Below are 21,327 nucleotides of genomic sequence, written 5' to 3'. Positions count from 1 at the left end.
CAGCAACCGCCAGAAGGTGGAAGAGGCAGGGCGGGTCTTCCCTTAGGGCCTTCAGATACAGCATGGCCCCACTGACACCTTAATTTGGACTTCTAGCCTCCCGAACCGTAAGGCAATAAATGTCTGTCGTTTTAAGCCACCTAGTTGATGGTGCTTTGTTACAGCAGCTCTAGGAAACTAATATGCCAACCAACGGTAGGAATGGTTGAAAATACCAGACTGGTTAGTAGCCTTCAGTCTTTTTGTCCCCACCTGAAATCTGAAAGGTACAAACCAATCCCTAAATATTGATTGAGCATCTACAACACGGTCGATATTGAAGACATGGCCTATGCGTTCATGGATGCACATTCCAGGCAGGGAGGCAACACACACTGGAGAGGCTGCATTAAAATGTAAGAGCTATATTGCTCAGGACAACAACGGAGAGACTTCACAAGGCTGTGGGAATTCTTTGCCAAGTAAATTCCTGCAGTAATAACTAGTTCTGTAGATCATGAACGGTAGGTACTGGGCTAGGAAGGCCGGTTCCATTCTGCAGCCAATGACCGTAAAAGTCAACAGATCAACCATACAACAAACCTACCTGCTGTGAGTTGAATTGTGTCCTCCAAAAAAATATGTTGAAGGCCTAACTCTGGTACCTGTGAACATGACCTTGTTTGGAAATAGAGTCTCTGAAGATGGTGTCCGTTAACAAGAGGTCGTACTGGAGTAGGGTGAGTCCTAATCCAATGAGGGGCGTCCTTAGAAAAGAGAAGAGGCACAGAGAAGAGGCAGCCATGTGAGGGCGGAGGCAAAGACCGGAATGATGCATCCACAAACCAGGAATGTCAGCTGGAAGAGGCTGAGGTCAAGCTGGGCCCTGACGGACGATGTCACAGATTGGGTTCTTGGGAAGAAGAGCTGAGATGGAGTTCGGGCTGCAAGATGTTTATAAGGGATCAACACTTGTGAAAGGAAGGGGACAGAGAGGTTTGGACAGAGGAAGAAGTCAAACCACAATGCACGCTCAACAAGGCTTAGGCCCAACCAGTGAGGCGCTCTCGAACAAGCGTCTCCCACTGGCTAGGCATCATACCCTCGCCTCTCTCAGTCACCAGACATGGGCTGCCCTGGAAATGGTGTGACCTTGACAAGTGGCTCTCTGAAGGTGCTGACCTGGAGACTGTTGAACACCTCCCTGCAGCTCCTTGTCTATATGTAGGTCTATCCGCGCCTGCCACAGGTGGCAATTTGAGATAAGGGGACAGGATAGTCCAGGAGAGGAGGAAGGTACAGATATGTTTGGGTAGGGGGGCCATGGTGCTGTGAGGGAGGCCACCCAGCCAGCAGCCAGTTACCTAGACCTTACAGGATGTCAGGGTCTTCACTCAGGGCAACTCACACCGGAACATGTAATGCCCAAACCCTACTCTGTGGGCTCAGAGCCAGAAGAGCCCTCGGGAAAAGAACTGCAGGTCCTTGCAGTAACTAACTCTCAGTGTGTGGCCAGCACCACACACCAGTCAACAAACTCAGTTGTCTTAGTTATCTGGTGCTGCTGTAAGAGAAATACCTCAAGTGGGTGGCTTTAACAAACAAGAAATTTATTTTCTCACAGTTTAGGAGCTAGAAGTCCAGCTTCAGGGCACCAACTCTAAGGGGAGGCTCTCTCTCTCTCTGTCCACTCTGGAGGGGAATCTTTGTCTCAGCTTCTCTAGCCTGGCGTTCCTCGGCTCCTTGCTATCTCCACGTGGCATCCATGTTTCCCCCATTCATGCTTACTTGTCTGTCTAGACTGCTCTTTTCTTATCTCAAAAATGATGAGGTTTAAGACCCATTCTACGCTGCTGTGGCCCCCATTAACATAATAACGAAAACCCTATTCCCAAAGGGGATGACATCTGCAGGTAGGAGAGTTAGGATCCCAACACAATTTTTGTTGTTATCGTGTGCCATGGAGTCGATTCTGACAAACTCGATATGGCCGACTAGAACTCCCCATAGGGTTTCCTAGGTTGCAATCCTTACGGAAGCAGATCGCCAGGTCTTTTCTCCCTCGGAGCCATTTGTGAGTTTGAACCACCAACCTTTCAGTTGTGTCTCAGGAAAAGACAACTTACTTTGCAGCCAGTGAGACAGAGGCATACTATGCTGACCACGCTATCTAATTTTAACCTGGATTTCTAGACTACTTGCCATGTTTTTTGAGAAAAACATGTTTTTCCCCAGTGATCAAAACTGGGATGTGAAACCGTATGCCCTCCAGGGTTCTTAACCAAGTGACCATCTGTACCCCTCAAAATACACAGACTCAGGAAGAGTGCTGTCTGGGTGCTGTTGCCAACAACATATTTTTACAAAATAGACAAAGAAAATACATGTAAGTATCTTGTGACCACAAGCATCCTGTGAAACCCTGTAGTCACTCATTATGCTATTAATGACCAGTAACCAAGCAAAGGATGACGGTTACAATACTCATTCGTTTGCCTGTAATTGCTCTCCCTGTGGTTTGGTTCCTCTTTTTACCCCATAAGAATACTTGTAGGACGAAACTGCCCCTGGACTACCCGGTTCCATTTTCAATGGGCTACGTAGTTCCCCGATTGCAATTTTTTTAAACCCTTAATAAACCTCTCTGTTTTAATTTGAAATAGCAGTCAAGTTTTTCTCTCAGTAAACTTAGTAGCTAAGGGCTTAACCATGGTGCCACCAAGGCCCCTTAACACATTTTTGGGAGGGACACAGTTCAATCCATTACATCAGTCTAATCCTACTTAATGAAAATCAGAACAAAAATGTAAGAAATCTGGATCTACGTAAATTCCACTCAAAGTCTTTAATTCTTAAGTTTCAACTTACAATGTTAAAATGTGGCCACTTCTAAAATATGAAGTCCAAAGATACCAATATGGTGAGGTCCCGGTAGAGAAGCTGTCTGGCCACGTACCAAAGATGGTACCCTCAGAATTTTTATCAGAATTTTATCTACCACCTCGCCCTCTTCCTTTCGAATCGCAAGAACCCACTACCTGAATCAGGAGTCAGACTGTGCGGGCCGGTCCTGCCACCTGCTCTATTTTACCCCTTTGCCAACATTCCACCGTCATCTCCCTTTCTGATGAATAAGGAAGAAAATGGGTCAGGCCTTGGCACATCTCATTTCAAAGGCTGCCAACACTCTGCTAACATAACCCAGTCCTACCCTTAGCTCTCGCACTTACAAACCCCCAGGCACTAGAGTGTTACAATGTAACTTGCTGTCTTCAGAAGTGATTAGAGCAAATTTGCTCACTGGGGGAAGGCCACGAAGGAGGAGACAAGATCGGCTAAATATCTTGGGCGCTTCCCTTGAGAGGTAATTAGTATATCTTGGCAATCATTCGTTTTTAGCTCTGTCATAATTTTCAGCAGCAGGTTAAGCTGCTGAAAATGAAGTACGGCTATTAATTAGTGCAAAGATTCATCAAGTAATGACAACAGATGGAAAGAAATCAGTTCGGGGAATGGAAAGGATAAACCATTCCATACACTGATTCCCACCACAGTTGGGTAAATCTGGCTGTTTTGTGCTTACAGGAGGTCAAGCTGCTGCCTTCTTTGACCTGGGGCTTGATTGCCACTATGAGAAGAAGGCTCATCACTACACGCTGGTCACGGGCAGTGCGAACTCCCCCTCTTCTGGGTGAAGCCGTCTCAAACTGGCCCAGCCCAGAGCCACTTCTCTACTCCCTGAGTTCTGTTCATCGTGTCTGTCTCAGGACATCGCTGTGTGGTTCCTTTGTATCACTGCTAAACTCACACTGCTTTTTTTTCACTCTACTTTAACCTTCTCAGTGAGAATATAAACTTGAGAGTGGAGAGGATAGCCACTCCACATATGCCCAGAACTGAGACTCATTTCCATAAAGTTACTTGAGAAATCGTTACTACTTTGCTTGAGAAATGTGTTGCTTCCTGCAGAAAATACATTAACCAGCCTGAGTGGGGACTTGTGTATCATAAGCTTCGGGTCATTCAGAACGGAGGCTATGGTAGAACCAGCTGCCAGCAGATGGAGATGCAGAGGGAGAGGGGAGACCCCAGAAACAGGCTCCTGTTCAGAACCCCCCAGGGATTCAAAGACAGCGATCGCTGTGCTGGACACAGAAGCTGGACCTTATCTGAATTACGTTTCTTCTTTCAAATGTCTGTGCAACTTCACTAGGCTCCCTTGGACCCTCCTGAAAGTGACTGCTCCTGCCTTCTTCTTCTAGCCTTTTTAGACAAAATAAATGTTTGCTGAAGACATCCAGAGCCAAGCCAAACCCATCGCCATCGAGTCAATTCCAACTCATAGCAACCCTACAGGACAGAGGAGAACTGCCCCACAGGGTTTCCAAGGAGCGGCTGGTGGATTTGAACGGTCAACCTTTCTGGTTAGCAGGTGTAGCTAGTAACCACTGCACCACCAGGGCTCCGCCATAACAAAGAAAAGTACTTGAAGTAATTGCAAACGTGCTGATGCTTAAATGGCTTAAGTGTCTCTTTTCTTCCCCACGAGAAACAAAGGGAGAGAGACAGAGGGCGAGGGGTTTAAGGGTGCTGGCTCAGGCAGCCTTTAAACAAAGATTTTGCACTACGCCACGGATAAGCCCCCAAAATGCTTACTGTGGCTCAGAGCGTGGGCTCTGGACGCAGACTGTGGCTCAAGCCCCAACCTGAGACGTACCAGCTTTGTGATCTGGGCAAGCTCACAGTGTTGTCGTAAGAATTCCAATTAAACAGCACATGCGAAGGACCTTTGGGAAAGCTTAGAGCGTAGCAAAGGTAGGCAGCGTTGTAACAGAAAGCGTCTTTCTTTTTTTAAGCCCCTTTCTTTGGAGGGCCTGGCCTTCCTGGAGGATGCTGATGTACCCTGTCATGTTACTGTAAATACGCCAAGTGACAAGCTCGGCTCAGGTGATTTAACAAGGCTCTTCTGTGCCCACCACTGTTTATTTTTCTCAGCTCTCTTTCCTTCCAGCAAATCCCCTTCGTAAACATTGAATAAGCACTCAACCTCATTCTTGGGTTTGATCTTCATGACTTAATGGGAAGCATGGACGGGCTCTGTCTCCAAAGGATAAACCACAGCCCACTGGTGGTTATTGAGATAATAACCTGAGGCGCATACTACTTACAAGGCAATCAGAACTGTTCTTTGGGTGACATTCTGAAGCCAAAAACTTCCTTGTTCAGGACACAGGCATTACAGGGCTTAAGAGGTCAAAATCTCAGGCCACACATAACAGACTTTTTGTTGTTGTTGTTGTTCTTGTTGTTAGAGACCATCAAGTCAGACCACGACTCATGGGGACTCCACGCACAATAGAATGAGATGCTGCCTGATCCTGGGCCATCCCCGGGATTGGCTGCAGCTCAGACTATTGATCCATAGGGATTTATTGGCAGATTTTCAGAAGTCGATTGCCAGGCCTTTCTTCCTAGCCAGTCTTAATATGAACGCTCTGCTGAAACCTGTTCAGCATCACAGCAACACGCAAGCCTCCACTGACAGACGGGTGGTGGGCGCACATTAGGCACACTGGGAAGGAATCAAACCCAGGTCTCCCGCATGGAAGGTGAGAATTCTACCACTGAACCACCACTCCGCTTTCAAGACATATGTATGACTGTTAATGTATGTTCATGAGAATAGTCATACGTTCATGAGAATAGTCATATGCCATGCCTGTGTATAAATGTTGTTAGGTGTCGTTGAGTCAGTTCCAGTTCATAGCAGCCCTATGTACAACAGAACGAAACACTCCCCAGTCCTGCACCATCCTTGTAGCCTACTAGACTGTGAGAGGATAAACTTCTCTTTGTTAAAGCCATCCACTTGTGGTATTTCTGTTACAGCAGCACTAGATGACCAAGATATACATATATATATATATATATATATATACATATATATATATATATATGGAATCCGTGAGGAGTAGCAAGAGGGGAGGATGAAGCCTAGCAATGAGACCCTACCTTCAAAGTCAAGGTCAAAAATGTGATGCCCTCTGCTCTCCTGACACTTGGAATCAGACCGCAACCCTTATCAGAGTTGTCACCAGCTGTAGGACACTGTGCTTCCTGATGTACCTAGAGCACGATAATTAAGACCAAAAGTGCTGTACATTGAAAAGGCCTCTCCAGGGTGCTTCCAACACGTGGACACCCTGAGGGAGCAGAGGTAACAACTAGGATCAGAAGCACAGCTCAGGTGGGTTTCATTAAAGACTGTCTTTTGGTTCAGTGGAAGGTGGCAGCCTAACCGCTGTCTTGACCGTGGTTCCCCTGATGGACATGCAACTGTGAGAACTTCTGCGCTTGCAAGGAAGTCTGAACTGTCTTAGATTTTCAGAAATAACATAAAGATGGGACAAAGTCATAATGCTGCTTTGGCATTTTTAACTCCCAGCATAAGAACCTTTTTTTTTTTTTTTTTTTAAATCTTAGCACAGTTGACAAATAGACACCTTTTCCTTGGAATCCTTGGTCTTGACAAAGGCAATGAGCAGCTCTAAAAGATCCCTAAAATAAAGAGGCTGTGGCTATCATTCCTCTTTGTTCTGATCCCGTTCTTCACTACTTTACACTTTCTCATTGTGAAGCTCTTCAACTCTCCTTTGTAGGCTTGTGAGAGAGATGTGCAAAGTCTCAGAAAGGTCCACCTCATCTCCAACTCCTTATTCCCTAAATAATGCTGCGGCCTGTTGTCCGGGGGTCCCTGGGGCTCCCCGTCGTCTTCTGGATGTTCCACACACTGCACCTGTCAGGGAGGCATGTCACAAAATTCTCCCTTACTGTCTTTAAATGAACATCCAGGCTGTGGGTGGGAGGAGTGAACAAGATACTGGTCATGCTTTCCAGAAGGATGACAAAACGAGATACCAAAAGCTGCCGGGACGCCTTCCACTCTGGGCTCATTCCCTTGGTTACTTAAAGAAACAAGGGAAGATCATTATTCCTGGAAATAAGTAGGAGTGATGAGTAGCTGTTCTCTGAGGGATAACGAAGCATGCCAACTGCTCTGTCGTCCTCACAGTACACAGGCAACGGCGTCTTCCTGCCTGGCCAGTGAGCCTGACGTGGCTGCCAGTCTGCTCTGGCTGAAAGGCAGCAGGCAAAAGGCAGCCTTCCCAGAGGACACGGAACAGGGCTTTATCGAGTCCCTTCGTTCAGGCGATAGGTGTTGGGTGACTGTTAAGTATACCAGTGATGAGAGAGGTATCGTTTTCATCAATAAGATAATTACAGAAGCCTCCAAAATATTTTTGCTGGTTTAATCCACATACGATTGTACAATTCCAGTTGTGCAATTTATGACATGTGAAACCTATATTCAACCAAAGGATCTCCTCTGATACACAAAAAGAGTCAATAAAAAAATTCCTTCGAATTAGTCGATTCAGTTCCCTAGTCCACCTAGAGCACAATCAAGTAGTAAATATCCAAAAATTCACCACACGCATCGACGGGAACAAATGAGAGTCCAGGAAGGAGGGCAGTTACTCCCCATACATAGCATCTGTGAGGAAGTTCCCGCCATTGGTAACCTGACCCTACCAATGCCAGTAAATTTCCATTAGTCCTTAAACTAACCCAAATTAGATCTGACCCACCCCAAATGAACAGAAGGGCCAGCTGTGACCGCTAATTGACCTCAACAGAGGACGCAGCAACTGGAGGAACAAATCAGAAGGAAAATCATCACCCTGACGCTATTTCGAAGTGAGAGGTCCAACAAGAATCACTCACCTCCTGTTTCCTGGCCACCTGCTAGAGTTTTCCCTCCCCAGACCCGTGCGGCTGCCATCTTGCTGCCTGAATCACACAGAAGCCCTGCTTCTCTGTATCTTAGTGAGCCCGGATCTGAGGAACTCCTTCCTGCCTCCTTACTCTGTGCATTGCAATAAAGTTACTTTCTCTTTCTCAAAGACAGGTGTCCAGGTAACTGGCAAGTCTGAGCATGCCAGACAAGGACCCACCTCCCCAGGTTTGGTAACAGGCATACCTCTATCTTAGCAAAGGTGGGAGGCAGAGAGGAAGCATCTTTTTCGATACATAAATTTCATGGAAGGAACAGTTTGCTGAGGTGAAAGCAATGGTCATAACAGAAGGCTCTATTATAAGAGGAGGGTGAGCTTCCTTGAAGTAAAAAGAATGAAAGGACCTCACAAGAAGTTTGTTTCCAGCAAAAACGTGGTCAAGTTATCCTGACACTGTCGTATTAAAAATGCCTAAAGTTCTACCTTTCTAAGCGGTAAGTTAGCTTTTAGCAAAAGCTGGAAAATAATGGTTTGGGAGCTGGTATGGACTGAATTGGGTTCCTCACCAAAATATGTGTTGGAATCCTAACCCCTAAACCTGTGGATACAATCCTATTTGGGAATAGGGTGTTCTTTATCATAATAAATGAGTCCATATGGGGCTAAGGTGTATCCTAAACCTAATCACTCCTGAGTTATAAGGACTGGCACAGACACAGAAACAAGTGAGCACAAATGGGGTACAGCAGATGCCACACCAGTGAGGCTTGCCAAGGATTCAAGGAATGCTGGAAAAGACAAAGATCTTCCTCTAAAGCCTACAGAGAGAGCAAGCCTCCCCCTAGAGCTGATGCTGTGAATTCTAGTCTCCTGAACTGTAAGAAAATAAATTTCTGTTCTTTAAATAAATAAAAATGCCTAAAATTCTAGATCAAATATAAAAGACATTCTTTTAAGTGCATGGCTGGACTTGAAAGAAAAAAAAGGAAACTCTCAGGTGCCATAAAACAAAGCAGGAGCAGGAATGATGGAAGGAGAGCAAGCACTGAGGCAGAAGGCCAGCAGCTGCCAGCCATGGGAACAACAGCTTTGACATTAAGCAGACAAAGCTTTGGTGCACACAAGATAGGAGTTTCTACCAGAAACCCCTGAAAGGGTAAACCAGAAAAAAAATGCACCCTGCAAAGTGGTCAGTAAGGAAACCAGTCTGTCTCAGGTTTAACTCTTGGTGAGCAGGAAAAGGCTGCACAAAAAATTCTTAAACACAAGTCAGTCCTCACACAGGTTTGCAGCTTAAATTAACACTACCTACGTGGCCAGAAAAAACCTCAGGCTGAGAATGGGATTTAAAGTGGTCCCAGGTTGGTAGTGTCCCCAGAAGCCTGATAGAAACCAACTAAATCTTCACCCTCAAGCAGGCCCTCGAATAATTCACATTGACAAAGCTTTAAGGAGCATGCCCTGCCCATCAAAAAGCACACCTACATGAATAAACAAGCCTCCATGAGTGTGAGTGAGCAGACACAACATACCGCAGAGCAGCAAAAGCTCCAGATTTTGTACATTATCGGATATGAAACATAAAACAAGTGTCTCTAACATATTTAAATAAAAAGGGAAGATTAAAAATATGAGTAGAAAACAAGAAACTATAAAGCAAAAGACCAAGGAGTTTTTTTTTTAATTAAAATTTATACAAATAAAAAGCATAAAACTTAACATTAAAACCTCTATGAATATGTTAAACAGCTCGTTAGACATAGCTGAAGAAAGAATTAGTGAACTGGAAGATAGAACTAAAGAAAATAGAATGCAGTAAAGTGAGAAATAAAGGTAGAAAATATCAGAAGTTGAGAAATAAGTAAGGTGTTCCAGAAAGAGAGGACAGAGGAACAGGGGAGAGATAGTTGAGAATTTCTCAAATTTAATTAAAAAACAAATTCTCAGATTCAGGATTTGCAGTTAATTCCAAATAGGATTTTTTAAAATCTATATTTTGAATTATCATTGTGAAACTGTAGAATATAAAAGACAAAAAGGTCTTAAAAGTAACCAGTAAGAAGACAGAGATACTTACAGAGGAGCAATAATTAGATTGACAGCTGATTTATGAACAGCAACAATAAAGGTCAGAAGCCAGTGGAATGCAATCTTCTGAGAAAATAACTGAAAGCCAAGAATTGTATACACATGAAACTATTTTTCAAGAGCAAGGATAAAATAAAAGTCAGACAAAATTGGGCAAGTTTACCAGCAACAGATCCTGACAAAAGGAACAAATAAAGGATAATATCAGGAAGAAGAATGATCCCATGAGGAAAGTCTGAGATGCAAGAAGAAAGGATGAACAAATAAATCAGTAAATATTGGGAAAATATTAGCAAACTAATTACTGTACAAAACAGTAAGAGAAATTTGTTACCATTTTGGAGAATCCAATAAAAAGCATCCCTTTTCCATGTACGACTTGTGAATGGATTGTGAAGAATGACAAAACACTGCCTTTATTACTGATAAAACTAATATTTTAAAATCTAGCTTATCTCTGCGGGCAACTACATTTCTTAATACTGAACCTCAGAATTAGGTCTACTTACCCAAGAGTGGTGAAAAGCAAGGCTCCAGAAATTGACAGAATACAAATGGAGATGTTTCCACAAACAGACGCAGCACTGCAAGCACTCACTCATCTATGCCAACAGATGTGGAAAACAGCTACCTGGCCAACTGACTGGAAGAGATCCATCCATATCTGTGCCCATTCCAAAGAAAGGTGAGCCAACAGAACACGGAAATTATCGAATAGAATCATTAATATCACACATAAGTCAGATTTTGCTGAAGATCATTCAAAAACGATTGCAGCAGTACATCGACAGGGAACTGCCAGAAATTCAGGACTTTCAGAAATTCAGAAGAGGATGTGGAATGAGGGATAACATCGCTGATGTCAGGTGGATTTTAGCTGAAAGCAGAAAATACCACAAAGATGTTTACCTGTGTTTTACTGACTATGCAAAGGCATTCGACTGTGTGGATCATAACAAATTATGGATAACACTGTGAAGAATGGGAATTCCAGAACACTTAATTGTGCTCATGAGAAACCTGTACACATATCAAGAGGCAGTCACTCGAACAAAACAAGGGGATGCTGTGTGGTTTAAAGTCAGGAAAGGTGTGCATCAGGCTTGTATCCTTTCACCATACCTTTTCAACCTACATATGCTGAGCAAATAATCCAAGAAGCTGGACTACATGAAGAAGAACACGTGGCATCAGGATTGGGAGAAGACTCGTTAACAACCTGTGATATGCAGATGATACAGTCTTGCTTGCTCAAAGTGAAGAAAACTTGAAGCACTTACTAATGAAGATCAAAGACGACAGCCTTCAGTATGGATTGCACCTCAACATAAAGAAAACAAAAATCTTCACAACTGGACCCATGAGCAACATCATGATAAAAGGAGAAAAGATTGAAGTTGTCAAGGGTTTCATTTTACTTGGATCCACAATTAACAGCCATGGAGGCAGCAGTCAAGAAATCAAAACACGCATTGCACTGGGTAAATCTGCAGCAAAGGACCTCTTCAAAGTATTGAAGAGCAAAGATGTCACCCTGAAGACTAAGGTGCGCCTGACCCAAGCCATGGTATTTTCAATCACATCATATGCATGTGAAAGCTGGACAATGAATAAGGAAGACCGAAGAAGAGCTGACGCCTTTGAATTGTGGTGTTGGCAAAGAATATTGAATATACCATGGACTGCCAGAAGAATGAAGAAATCTGTCTTGGAAGAAGTACAACCAGAATGCTTCTTAGAAGCAAGGATGGTGAGACTACATCTCACATACTTTGGACATGTTGTCAGGAGGGATCAGTCCCTGGAGAAGGACATCATGCTTGGTAAAGTAGAGGGTCAGTGAAAAAGAGGACGACCCTCAATGAGATGGACTTACACAGTGGCTGCAACAATGGGCTCAAGCATAACAATGATTGTGAGGATGGCGCAGGACCGGGCAGTGTTTTGCTCTGTTGTACATGGGGTCACTAGGAGTCAGAACCGACTCAACGGCACCTAACAACAACAAGAAGTTGGTGGGAGTCCCTGGGTGGTGCAAATGGTTAACGTGCTCGGCTGCTAATCAAAAGGTTGGAGGTTTGAATTCACCCAGAGGCACACTGGAAGAAAGGCCTGGTGATGAACTTCCAAAAAATTAGCCACTGAAAGCCCTACAGAACACAGTCCTGCTGTGACACCATGAGGTCATCTCGAGTTGGAATCAACTAGTGTTTTTTTAAAAGAAGTTGGTGGGGCTTTGGTGAGTGGCGTGTGGGCTCTTAAAAGCTAGCAAGCAGCTGTCTAAGATGCATCAATTGTCCCAACCCACCTGGAGCAAAGGAGAATGAAGACCACCAAAGACACAAGGAAAATATGAGCCCAAGAGACAGAAAGGGCCATATAAACCAGAGACTCCGTCAGCCTGGGACCAGAACTAGATGGCGCCCGGCTACCACCAGTGACCGCCCTGACAGGGAACACACCAGAGGGTCCCTGACGGAGCAGGGGAAAAGTGGGGTGCAGAACTCAAATTCTAGCAAAAAGACTAGACTTAATGATCTGACTGAGGCTGGAGGGACCCCAGGAGACACAGCCCCCGGACTCTCTGTTAGCCCAGAACTGAAACCATTCCAAAAGCCAACTCTTCAGACAAAGATTAGACTGGAGTGTAAGACATAAAACGACACTCGTGAAGAGAGTGCTTCTTAGCTCATGTAGATACATGAGACTAAATGGGCAGCTTCTGTCCAGAGGAGAGATGAGAAGGTGAAAAGGGACCGGAGCTGGTCAAACAGACACAGGAAATCCTGGGTGGAAAGGAGGAGCGTGCTGTCACCTTGTAGGGGAGCAGCCAGGGTTACATAACGATGTGTGTATAAATGTTTGTATGAGAAACTAACTCGAACTGTGAACTTTCACGTAAAGCACAAGAAAAATAAATAAATAAAAAGAAGTTGGTGGGGAATGCGAAGAGACAGCACTGAGTTTCACCAAATGCTCTTATTTAAATAAAATAAAAATCCAGATAGAGCTTTCTGAATTAGTAAAGCAGAAATTTGACATATAAGAGAAAAAAAAAAACTTTACAGGAGACTTCGTGATATGCCCCAATGGGCTCTGCCTTGCCTCCCCGTCCGGTCTCGATCTGAAGCGATGGATATAACCTCTCACAACTCACCATGCCTCTGTTTCTGCAGGTTCCTCTATTAAATGTCATTCTGCCGCCACTTCTCCATCTAGCAACCCCTTTTTTTCAACCAGTCCTATTTTTTTTATTATTAGATTCAACAGATATAAAATTATACTTCCAATAAATATAACCAGAACAAATTTAACCTGGGAAAAAATATAAAGATTTATACAAACGGTATGCATTGTTCATTGAAGTTGTGTGTATAGGTGATTAGTATAGAAAATATTCCTATTAGATTTATAAACTTTATCCTTACATGCTTGTCACTAAACAAAATTAATGAGTGAAACAGTGACTCCCTATAATAAGCACCTATATGCGTACTGTGGATATGTATAAACACCAAACATATCATTATTTAATATAACAAAGAGCTTGCTTCTTGCTTGTAAATGTAGTTAATCCTCCACCTAGCAAACTCGTATGCATCCTTCCGGTCCAGCCTACACTCATTCATTGATTTATCTCATGATTCAGGTTTTCGCAGTCATCCAGGCAGAGACGGGGGCGGCTTGGACAAAGGTGATAGCAGAGGTGGTAGGAAATGGCTGGATTCTGGGCATGGATAACTGGAGAACCAATGGATACATCAGGAGCCCTGGTGGCGCAATGGTGAATCGCTAGGCTGGTTGGTAACCAAAAAGTTGGCAGTTCAAACCCATCCAGCGTTCCACAAGAGAAAGACCTCCTGATTTACTCCCATAAAGATTCCAGCCTAGAAAACCCCATGGGACAGTCCTACTCTGTCACATGGGATCACTATGAGTCGTATCAACTTGACGGCACCCAACACCACAACAACGGATTCGTTAACAGACTATATGTGGAGTTCTGAGAGAAGGAGAGGCTTTGTCCCACGCACCTGGAGGACTGGAGATACCATTACCTGAGATGGAGAGCCTGCAAGGGAAGCAGACCAGGGAGGTAGACTGGGCGGTTCGTGGAGATGAGGGATTCAGGCTTTGAATTTTGCAATGCCTGTTAAACATCCAAATAGACACGCTGAGAAGGCAAGCAGAGAAGTGAACCTGGAGTTCAGAGGAGAGGTTCAGGCTGATGATACACATTTCATGGCAACTTCTCTAGAAAGCATTTGTAAGATTTTCCACACAGATTTCAAACTTAGAACAGATCCTTGGTGCCCAGTTTGGGATGCAGAAAATAGCTATAATTAAAAAACTGGGAGCAATGAAAGCCATGAGAAGCTCTGCAGAGGAGGCAGGGAGCTGGCACGCAGGCTGGGTCCTGAAGGATGTGCTGGAAGGAAAGCTGATGAATTGCCTTGGTTGAGAAGATGGAAATGATGCTAATCAGGACTGCCCCGGAAATCTGGAGACAGGGCGTATGGATAACGGCAACCGCGTGACGGTGTAATGCAGAGCTCAGCCCCCAGAGTCGCTTTCTGGTTTTAATTCCAGCTCCGTGGCTTCTCCTAGCCTTGGACAAGCGCATTCATTCCCCTGCCTTAGCTTCTTCGTCTGTTAAGACAGACCAACACTGCTTCCTACCTCATAGGGTTGTGGGAACTGCTGGTGTCAGCTGCTGTCGAGTCAGCCCCCAGCTCATGGTGACCCATACACCAGTCCCGCACTGTCCCCAGGCTCGGTCACAATCAGACCAGCTGTGATCCATAGGGTCTTCACTGGCTGGTTTTCAGAAGTAGATCACCAAGCCTTTCTTCCTAGTCTATCTTAGTCCGGAAGTTCTGCTGAAACCTGTGCAGCATCACAGACAGAAGGCTGGACAGCCTCAAGGCCAGAATAACCTGCCCGTTGATCTGGGCCTCTATCCCCGGGGTGGTGTTACAAGGTAACACACACATACAGCCTGCGAGGCACAAAGTTTTGCATATCTCTCTTGTAAGTTGTCTTTCAGGACTCCACCATAGGGAGTGGTGTCACAAAAAAACCCACATCCTGGGCCCTGACATGGAGTTCTATGTATCTTCCCTATAAACTGTTTCCTAAAGATGAACAGAATCAGTGGATCCCTGGGGCGTGTGCAGTGAAAATGGGTACGACCTTACAGTCATGTCAAGTGGCCACCCAGACTGCGCAGTAGTGACGTGACATTGTCCAAACTGACTCCATCTTGGATTCCAGGTGCGCACGCACCTAATTTCTTTAACACTGCCATTTCCCAGAAAGCCCCACCTTTTCCCCCCAAAAGCAATGAATAAAACAGAAGATCCTTCCCACCTAAAACCCCTTATAAACTCCAGGAAAATCTCCATTCCGGGAGAGACTGGAAGCTAGGGTAGGTGGAACCCCCTCTCCGTCTCTCCCTCGCGAGCCTCTGCTTTCTTTCTGTCACTGATAAACCTTTGGTCGTGTGGAACCTCTGAGCCTCTCCCGGTCATTCTTGGTCAGTAGAAGGCAAGAACCTAGGCAGAACTTGGTCCCAAGCTGGGAAGCCTTGCCCTGCAACACTTCCATGGACACATAGGTGGTGGCTATACACAAGGTGCATTGGCTGAAATCCAATCAGGGTCTCCCACGTGGAAGGTGAGAATTCTATCACTAAACCACCAGTGTCCCCTTCAAAATAAACTATCTGCATGCAAACCCTAGTCTCAGGCGTGTTTTCCAGGGGAACCTGGCCAGGATAGAATGCCGGTGTGTGTACTTCTGAGGGCAATCCCTACAAAGGTCTATTCATGGCTTGAAAGGAGCCTTTATCTGTTTTCTATTTGCAAACAATGTGAATCTCCAGCAAGTAGAACACTAACCACTGAAATGGGATAAATCCTTGTGGGATACCTTCCATTTCCCTAGGGGATGCAGCTCTCAGTCAACCGGCAATGTCCTTGTGTACCCCGTGTCGTTCAGCAGATGGGTAGTTTGCAAAAATGCTTGCTGAGCTAAACTGAATATCCCATTTTTAAAATTTGCCTAAATGTTTTCATGATATGGATGCATCAAGGACTTTGTTATTGTTCAAATGTTGTATTATTTGGTGGCTCTAAATAGCCCTGGTATCAGATGGACCTGGAGTCTCTGAGTGGTGCAAATGGTGAATGAGGTCAGCTGCTCACAAAAGGTTGGAGGTTCGAGCCCACCCAGAGATGCCTCAGAAGAAAGGCCTGCCAATCTACTTCTGAAAAGTCAGCCACTGAAAACCCTATGGAACACAGCTCTGCTATAACACGCACAGGGTGGTCAGGAGTCAGAATCAACCTGACGACAACTAGTGTCAGATGGAGCCCTGGTGGCATAATGGTTAAGAGCTCAGGCTGCACACAAAAAAGGTCGGAAGTTCAAATCTACCAGCTGCTCCTTGGAAACCCTATGAGGCAGTTCTATTCCCTCCTATAGGGTCACTATGAGTCAGAAACAACTCGATGGCAACAAGTATTATCAGATGAGCCGGGGTTCGAAACACAGCTGCTCCATTCACTGCTTGTGGCCCAATGTAATCTAAGAAGGAGCATAATTAGATTTATCAATAGAAGCCAGGAAACAATGTCAACGGAAGTGCTGAGAGAACATAAATGCCCAAGTAGAATTCCTTTCCAAGCTCAATGTGAACCTAAGAATGGGGGAGAGAAGAGGTTTTATTTCTTAGAAGACTGAAAGAATGCCACTATAAAGATTCTTGCTGAAAGAAAGACTACAGGATTTATTTCAGAAAGAAAATATTTGAGCCTAAAAGGAAAGAGAGAGCTGTAAGAAACAATGGCGGACAAGGAAAATGGGAACTATGTGGGCAAACCTAAGTGAGCACTGGCCGCATACAAACAACAACTATACTAACTAACTGGGAGAATTCAAAAAGAGGGAAGAGCTAGAACAATGGACAAGAATGACATAGAAGATGGAAGGGAGTGTTTGGATTAAAGCATTTTAAGGCCTTGGTGTTACTCGAGACAAGAGTAGGGGAGAGAAACTGATTCATTTTGGATGGGGCAAGTATGAATGACAGATATGGAAAGAGAATATACCTTGGAACCTGTGGGGTGGGGTGAAAGTGGAGGAAGGCGTGTCATGGAAACTCAAGCAATACAATTTAAGGCAGGAAGCGTTTTTTTTTTTTTTTTTTAATCAAACAAACAAAAAAATACAAAACGTAGAAAACACAAAATTAGACGGCAGAAATCAATACGTATGTATCTGCAGTCACAATGACTATAAACACTATAGTTACCACAGCAAGGCTGAGACTCACAGACTGAATATAGGTAAGAAAAACTGATCTGTGTGATATTTGCAAGAAATGCACTTAAAACTTCAATACCTAGAAAGAATGAGACTGAAAGGAGGGGAAAAAAGGCTTACCAGACAAATATTAACAACAACAAAAAAACTTGAAACAGGGAAGAGATCGGGCTGGCTGAATTAAACAAAGGCTACATTTCAAGGCCCTGTGTGCTTGACCAGCTATAATTAAATACCCTCTGAATCTAAACCTAAGTATAAGCCACCATATAACTTTTGCTACTGGCATTCGAAAACTACTTATAATTAACAAACTAGGTGCTTAGACAAGACAAAGGGCTACATTTCAAGGCCCTGTGTGCCTGACCAGCTATAAATTACTGAGAAGCTTCCTGAGTTGTTTTTTCATGGCCTCACCAGGTGCAGAGCATACACAGTAAAGATCAACGCGGCCTATGGATGACCTTCCACATCAGACAAACATGAACAGGGACCCCGCGCCGGGGCCCGAACCAAGATCCAGAGGCATCGCTCATGTACAACATCCCAGAATAAGTCCTGTTCGACATCCCGGCAGCCTTTGTGACAGGCTCCACTTTAGTTCCCGCGACCTCTGCGAGGGAAGTCCTCTGCTAGGAATTCTAACTGCGTGTGCATGTAATTTCCGTAATCCCTCCCCTTCTCCTAGAAACCTCCACCCATCTAATGAATAAAGATAATGCCTCCCCCCTCCACCCGCACCTAAGAACTCTTATAAACTCTTATAAGCCCTATGAAATCCTTTGCCCAGTTGAGAGACTGGAGGCTAGCATAGGCGAAAACCCCTCTCCTTCTCTCCCTGGCGAGCCTTTTACTCCGTCTCTAATAAACCTTTATTCATGTGGAATCTCTGAGCCTCTCCTGGTCATTCTTGGTCAGAAGAAGGTAAGAACCTAAGCAGGGCTTAGTCCCGAGCTGGGAAGCCCTGTCTTGTAACAAGCTGATGCAGTTATCTTATTACCAAGAAAAAAAAAAAGGAACTAAAGCGTCATTAGGGATAAGAGGACATGATAACAGAGGCATTTTCCCACCAAGATGTAAGAATTACAAACGCGTTCTAACCTAAAAACGTACTCTCAAAACACAGCAACTCAAAACTGACAGAGCTGCAAGGAGACAGTGACAAAACCACGGTCACAGTGGAAGAATACACTGTCTTTCCAAGGACATGGTGAATGTTCACAGAAGTTGATCGCACACTAAGCTAGAATGCAAGACTCAACAAATACCAAAAATGGATACAATAAAGACTAGTTCCCTGAACTCAATTAATTAAAGATGTGTGCCATCGAGTCAATCGCAACTCATAGCCACCCTATGTGACAGAGTAGAACTGCCCCCCCTCCCATAGGGTCTCCTAGGCTATAATCTTTACAGGAGCCGTTTGCCAGGTCTTTCTCCTGCAGAGCTGCTGAGTGGCTTTGAACCACCAACCTTTTAGTTAGCAGTGAAGTACCTACCCTTCGCCCCACCGGGGGTCCTTAATTAAAGATAAGAATTGATAACAAAACTATAAATCAAAAAATGTCCTTACGATTGAAACTTTGAAAAATAAAATTAATTCATGAGTCAAAGAAGATTTCATAAAACAAACTATAATAATTCAAGACTGAACAATAATGAAAATGCTATGAATCTAAACTTGTGGGAATCATATAAAGTACAGTCCTAAATACACGTATTAGAAAAAAGAGGGATTATTAATTAACTAAGCATACACATTGTTTCCATTGTTAGATATTTGAACATACCTTTGCCCTCCAGTGTGCAACACCACCCCATCATGACCAATCCTGTTAGACAATGCACGCACACACACACACACACACACACGCCAAACACATTGTTGTTGTTAGGTGCCGTCGAGTCGGTTCCGACTCATAGTGACTCTGTGCACAACAAAACGGAACACTGCCCTGTCCTGCACCATCCTTACAATCGTTGCTGTGCCTGAGCTCATTGTTGCAGCCACTGGGTCAATCCACCTTGTTGCGGGTCTTCCTCTTTTCCGCTGACCCTGTACTTTGCCAAGCACGATGTCCTTCTCCAGGGACTGATCCCTCCTGACAACATGTCCAAAGTATGTAAGGCACAGTCTCGCTGTTCTTGCTTCTAAGGAGCATTCTGGTTGTACTTCTTCTAAAACAGATTTGTTCATTCTTTTGGCAGTCCAGGGTATATTCAATATTCTTCGCTAACACCACAATTCAAAGGCGTCAATTCTTCTTCGGTCTTCCTTACTGTCCAGCTTTCACATGCATATGATGCAATTGAAAATGCCATGGCTTGGATCAGGAGCACCTCAGTCTTCAAGGTGACATCTTTGCTCTTCAACACTTTAAAGAGGTCCTTTGCAGCAGATTTGCCCAATGCAATGCATCTTTTGATTTCTTGACTGCTGCTTCCATGGGTATTGACTTTGGATCCAAGTAAAATGAAATCCTTGACAACTTCAATCTTTTCTCGGTTTATCACGATGTTGCTCATTGGTCCAGTTGTGAGGATGTTTGTTTTCTTTATGTTGAGGTGCAAACCATACTGAAGGCTGTGGTCTTTGATCTCCATTTGTAACTGCTTCAAGTCCTTCTCACTTTCAGAAAGGAAGGTTGTGTCATCTGCATAACACAGGTTGTTAACGAGTCTTCCTCCAAACCTGATGCCCCGTTCTTCTTCATATAGTCCAGCTTCTAACCCATTCTTCTTCATATAGTCCAGCTTCTCGGATTATTTGCTCAGCATACAGATTGAATAGGTATGGTGAAAGAACACAACCCTGACGCACACACCTTTCCTGACTTTAAACCAATCAGTATCCCCTTGTTCTGTCCAAACAACTGCCTCTTGATCTATGTAAAGGTTCCTTATGAGCACAATGAAGTGTTCTGGAATTCCCACTCTTTGCAGTGTTATCCATAGTTTGTTATGATCCACACAGCTGAATGCCTTAGCATAGTCAATAGAACACAGGTAAACATCCTTCTGGTATTCTCTGCTTTCAGCCAGGATCCATCTGACATCAGCAATGATATCCCTGGTTCCACATCCTCTTCTGAAAAAAGTGGCCTGAATTTCTGGCAGTTCCCTGTCGATATACTGCTGCAGCCGTTTTTGAATGTTCTTCAGCAAAATTTTGCTTGCATGTGATATTAATGATTTTGTTCAAAAATATATATATATATATATACTGGCCCGGAGATGAACATACCATGAGTCAGAGTAGAGAGCACGAAGACACCCATGCATATATGGGAACACAGCATGCAAGAAGATGGCATAACAAAGGGAAAAGAATTTAATAAATGGGTTTGGGGCGTGTTATGTAAATGAACCAAAGATGGCCCCTGTGTATTGACCCCAGGCTGTTTACCTCCTTACAGCAAGCTGAGGCTTATTGGCCTAAAAAAGCCTCCCCCCCGCCATGCCAAACTTAAATTTTTACACATCCAATTATCTTAAAAATAGCCCTAATAAGCTGGGTTTTAGCCACTTAGAGCCTACCTACAAAACGGTGCCCAATCTCTGCCAGCCCAAGGTAAGATGAAGCCCTATAGTTAGAAGGATCCCTAGCTGCTGCTGTCCTTTGGAACTCTCTGACCCAAAGGTTCCCCACCTTGCTGCCGGAGAACATCACGAAGGCACACATGAACTCCCTTCCCCTTCTAGGGGCTCCTGCCCACTTGCCTCTGGCAGACATCCTGTGTAAAGGACTGCTCCCCCTCCCGCCCCCGCCAGCCTGTGGCTGTCAATGCTCCAGCTCCAATCTGTTATCTCATGGTTGTATCTTTTTCCTTGATCAGCCTCCCCTTGAACTCACTACAGGGCAATTGGTTTTCTATACGAAAAAAATTAAAAGTGAATTCCTTCCTAACACTGTTCTCCAAAATAAATTCCAGGTGGATTAAAGATCTAAAGGGAAGGGCAAGACTTGCAAACTTTCAGAAGAAAACTAAGAGAATATTTTTGTGATCTCAGGAAACCCTGGTGGCGTAGAGGTTAAGTGCTACAGCTGCTAACCAAAGGGTCGGCAGTTCAAATCCGCCAGGCGCTCCTTGGAAACTGTATGGGGCAGTTCTACTCTGTCCTATAGGGTCGCTATGAG

General features: G+C 44.3%; 1 long non-coding RNA gene across 2 annotated transcripts in view; it reads right to left on the bottom strand.

Moving 5' to 3' along the window:
• The window catches only part of LOC135231152 (uncharacterized), a 73,999-nt gene that overhangs the window by 48,382 nt on the left and 4,290 nt on the right, over positions 1–21,327 (bottom strand). The gene's annotated exons all lie outside the window — the stretch shown is intronic.

The sequence above is a fragment of the Loxodonta africana genome, chromosome 4 (genome assembly GCF_030014295.1).
Source record: "Loxodonta africana isolate mLoxAfr1 chromosome 4, mLoxAfr1.hap2, whole genome shotgun sequence".
Classification (NCBI taxonomy): Eukaryota; Metazoa; Chordata; class Mammalia; order Proboscidea; family Elephantidae; genus Loxodonta; species Loxodonta africana.
Note: the sequence above shows the minus strand (reverse complement) of the source record. Positions and strands in the feature narration are given on the sequence as shown.